The 4,507-nt window shown below is 40.6% G+C and overlaps 2 long non-coding RNA genes across 2 annotated transcripts; one reads left to right on the top strand and one right to left on the bottom strand.

Moving 5' to 3' along the window:
* Nucleotides 1-1,215: 1,215 nt before the first annotated feature.
* Nucleotides 1,216-2,344, bottom strand: LOC133738079 (uncharacterized). Its single transcript, XR_009859960.1, has 4 exons — nt 2,207-2,344; nt 1,949-2,111; nt 1,691-1,755; nt 1,216-1,590 (listed from the first exon to the last, which is right to left on the bottom strand). It is a non-coding gene; the product is annotated as an uncharacterized LOC133738079 (long non-coding RNA).
* Nucleotides 2,345-2,505: 161 nt separating this feature from the next.
* LOC133738074 (uncharacterized) lies at nt 2,506-4,278 on the top strand. The gene is made up of 3 exons (XR_009859953.1): nt 2,506-3,012; nt 3,119-3,197; nt 3,845-4,278. It is a non-coding gene; the product is annotated as an uncharacterized LOC133738074 (long non-coding RNA).
* The last annotated feature ends 229 nt before the right edge of the window (nt 4,279-4,507 follow it).

The raw sequence follows: 4,507 nt of genomic DNA, 5'->3' as shown, positions 1-4,507 counted from the left end.
TATGAAGGAAAGTTGTGTTCCTGTCACCATCTTTTAGCCAACGTATTCTAGATTTGTCCCTTAAGAGAGTAGCTTGAAGAGATAGGGCCGCTAAATAACTGTTGTGGGCTGTATTTTCTACATTGAGTCGTTCATCAGATAAACCATGAGTGGATATTTCAGCTTGAACCGCATCTAAAGCTGCCTTTGAGTGAGTGACCTGAGCATGTACATCTCCCACCTGTTCTTTGCTCCATAATTTTAGCATGCCTTTTAGAGCCCGTAATTTAGCTGCTAGGATAAATTGTGGGCACCCATGATAATGCAGACTGTTCCAGAACGATCGAACTAGGGCCAAGAAATCCGGTGTCTGCAACCACAAACTTTGAAACTTGAAATGTGGTCTCGAGATAGCATCCAGCTTGGAGCAGGACACTAAAATGGGACAATGATCAGACGTAGCCTTTGTAAGTGTGCAACAATCCATTGAATTCCAGGAAGTCATCCACTCCATGTTCCCTAAAGCGCGGTCAAGCTTGACCTCAGTATGACCATTTGACCATGTGTAAGCTAGGCCTTTTGTGGGGATATCCAAAAGCTCACAATCAGAGCACATCTGACTAAACTCAAGGCATGAAGTTCCATTTGGCAGAGCTCCTCCACGCTTTTCATGCGCACCCAAGATGCAGTTAAAGTCTCCAAACACCAACCGGGGCCCCTGGCCATGCTGGGAATGAATTTGATTTAATTCTTGCCAGAGATGACGTCTACCGGCAATCGTAGTTTTGGCGTACACCGCCGTTAGTGTACAAGAAACCCCCTCAAAGCTACAAGATACTGAAATCTGTTGGTCTGAGGCCGAGATCACCTGTACCCTGAGAGCTTCATGACAAAGAAACCACATGTTGGGGGCTTGCAATCCCCGATTATTAGTAGTAACGAGCTGGAGACCCAAGGATCTCCAAAAGGAGAAAGGAACAGATTTAAACAAAATGAAAGGTTCTGAAATGCAAACAATTAAGGCTTTGTGAGCACGTACCATATTAGCTAAAGCCCGTCGTGTGTCATCGTTTCCCATGCCACGGGCGTTCCAATACAAAATCTTCATTAACAATTAAAGTGTTTTGCGCTCTTCTGGACTCGAGCGCGCAACCCAGGTTTGGGTTTAACTTTGACCTTCTCAGACCTTTTTTGAAGCTTCTTTGCTTTCTTTGTTACCACGTTGGGTGACATTTCACTTTGTGCAATTTTTACCCAACATAATGCATTTGGTGTTCCCACTTAAATCACAACTCCGCACAAATTTTTTTATTGAATTTTATTAAATTATTTAGATTTTCACATATTTATATTTTAGTTCTTCAATTGACTGTCCTCTTCTTCTTTTTTTCTAGCATACATTAATTCATCTCGTGGGGGTGGCACTCCGCCATCTGAGTTTCCTTCAATTTGAAGCCCAGACTGTCTGTTCAAGTTTTTGTGGCTCTTTGCTGCTCCGGGTATCGGCGAATCTGAAGAATACCGCCATGATTTTATCTGCGAGATTTACAAAGCATTCTGGCCACACCAGTCCGTCCATTATGCCTCCCAGTACTACTCTATGGATATCCACTAGAAACAGACAACACACACTTAGTACTCTACCAAACCAAAACAAGCAAAACTAATATATCCAAATTGTACATGCTCTCCAGCAAAATAATAACAGTACCGGAATACCCAAATCGCCTAAGCAACCCTCAAGTTGGCCTTCCAAAGTCGCCTGACAATCAATTCCTACATGGGTTCATAAATATCAATCCCTACTAGTACCATAATTTCCTTGTTAGATCCATTAGACCAGCTCCAAAAAACCCAATTTATGATTCAACTTCGTGAGAAAGAATATCAATTGTAAAGAATAAGCCCAGGAAAAAAAATGAAGCAAAAGTGATTTACAGAAAACTAAAAGGGAATGGCAAAGCAATACATTTCCACTGAACTAAAGATCTGGACACCAAGCCCTCCATTATGCCTCCCAGCACTTGTTCGCAGAATTTCTTCTCTGATACTGCGAGTTCAAAGTGTTGGATCCAAAGAGTTATGGCTTGCGGTGGGAGACCCGTTGTGATTCAATTCCAAATTGAGGGAGCCTGGAATAGAAGCAGGTCGAAACATCGTATTAGAATCAGCAAGATTGGGATCTACAAGAAATAATAAAAGAGAGGAAATTGAAACGATGTCTTACCTGAGAAAGAGCTAGATCTGAGAGAGAACTCTCGAAGAGAGAGATTTGAGAGCGAGAAGTATTTACGAGAATATTGGAATTTAGGCTAGGGAAAAAAAAATGCAAACATTTCCCGACCTTTGACATTAGTAACTTTAGTACCACAAAAAAAAAAAAAAAAAAAATTTACTTTAGTACTTGAAGTTCAGACCCCGACCCGACTTTAGTATCTGGAGCCGTTGACTCAGTAACGGCGTTTGACAGGTGACATATATTCAGGGTTCTAAAAATCGGCCTAGGCGGCCGCCTAGGCGCTAGGCGGCACTCCAGCATTCCGATTCATGCCTAATCGATCGAGCTAGGCGTCTGGCCGACTTGCAACCGCCTAGGCGGTCCTAGGCGGACCTGGGCGGTTCTAGCTGGGCGCCGATTAGGCGTTCTGAAAATGATTTTTTTTTTCTTTAGTTAAGGGCTTAAGGCTGAGGTTAAAACGAAATCGCCGAAAGTTAATTCCCAAATCGTGAAACTGCTGCAGCCATCGAAGCAGGTTCTCCCGCCGGTCGCCATCGCCATCGCCACTCCATCAGTCCATCGTCATCGCCTTTCTTCAAGTCTTCAGTGAGTTCAGTCATCGACTCGTCGCCGTCACCTCTCTTCAAGTCGCCGTTGACTCATCGCCATAGCAGTTTGGGTTCAAAGTTTAAAACGACGAAGTCGCCGCTCTCTGGCTCTGTTTTGCCCCCTCTGGCACTCCTCTGTCCTCTGACTCCTCTCTAGCTCCAGCTCCAGCCTCGCCTTCGTCCGATTGAGAAGTCTTCAATTTATGGGTAAGTTGAATTTCTTGGTTTTGATTTTTGAATCGATTTGTTGTGGGTTTTAATTCCCTCCACGATTTCTCACTCTTTCATGAATTTCTGGGTTTTCATTTTGAAGTATCGAGCTCGTCAGTCTCACCTTCAAATCTTCAACTGGTTGCCTTCGAGTTCTTGGTGCGATTCAGAAATTGAACTAGGTAAGTTACTGCCTTGAATTAGATATATTGAGTTTGGTTGATTAGGTGTGTTGGATTTAATGAATAATGAATATGCTTGATGCTTCTGGGTTTGTCATTCATGAATTAGGCAGTTTTGATGTATTGAGTTTGGTTGTTTTGATGCTTCTGGGTTTGTGATTCAAGAATTGCAGTTCGTATATGTGTTTTGACTCTAAATTGCTGACTTGCAGTTTGGCTGAGTTTTGTAGTTTGGGTTTGTGTTTCGAGTCTTTTGACTCTGAATTGCAGTTTGGGTTTGATTGTTTGAATTGCAGTTTTGGTTACTTAATGGCAGTGAGTTTGAATATGTGGTTGACTGTTGCTGTTTTGCAGTTTGGTTGTTTTTCAGCTTTCTAAGAACTCATTTTTTATTTCTTGTTGAACATTTTATCTATATTTTGAGTATTTTAGCTTTCTAATACATTTTATATTTTTATCTATATAATTATATGTTATAAAAATAAAAATAAAAATAAAAATGAGAAAAAAAAACCGCCTAGTCCCCGGCCTTCCGCCCGACTAGCGCCTAGCGTTTTTTAGAACCTTGCATATATTGAAAGATAATTTCATCCTTTCATATTTAATTCATTATATATATATATATATATATATACCTCTTCTTCCAGAGCTCCCTCAGAGAAAACACACTGCACAAAAACCTGGGAAGCAAGCTTTGCAGATGCAGATGCAGATGCGAACAAAAACAATGGGCATATATTCTCAATTCCCTCTCCTGTAGAACCTATTGCACATTAAAAAGCCTTCTCAATTTCAACAAAATCAACAACGAATTAGCTAGATATCTAGAAAATTAAAGGAAAATTCATTAAGATAAGAAGCTATGCAGTTGGAGTCGTTGTAAATTTGAGCAAAGAGTTATTTATGGTTGATTTAATGAAAATGGGATGGTGTTGGTACCCAGCGGTTCCTGAACGGTTACCGAACGTGGGTGAAATTGCTTGGATGTGGTGGTGTTGGAGGCAAGAGTTCTTTGAGTGGTTTTTTTTTATTTTATTTTAGTTTTCTATTTTTTCTTCTATTTTGTGTTTTACATTTGTACCCCAACAGATTAAATGTTCTTCAATGTTTTATAATATTATAGGGTTATTTATGTCAAAAAATTCAATTTTGGCTAACAAACATTGTTCTCTTAATATTAAATGTTCTTCAATGTTTTATAATATATATTTACCTCTTCTTCCGGTGCTCTCTCTCTGTCTCTCTCTTCCCTTAACCATTATGAACTACCACCCACCACCACCATCACAACCCTCATTCCTCTCGCTGGC

The sequence above is a fragment of the Rosa rugosa genome, chromosome 1 (genome assembly GCF_958449725.1).
Source record: "Rosa rugosa chromosome 1, drRosRugo1.1, whole genome shotgun sequence".
NCBI classification, from domain to species: domain Eukaryota; kingdom Viridiplantae; phylum Streptophyta; class Magnoliopsida; order Rosales; family Rosaceae; genus Rosa; species Rosa rugosa.
Note: the sequence above shows the minus strand (reverse complement) of the source record. Positions and strands in the feature narration are given on the sequence as shown.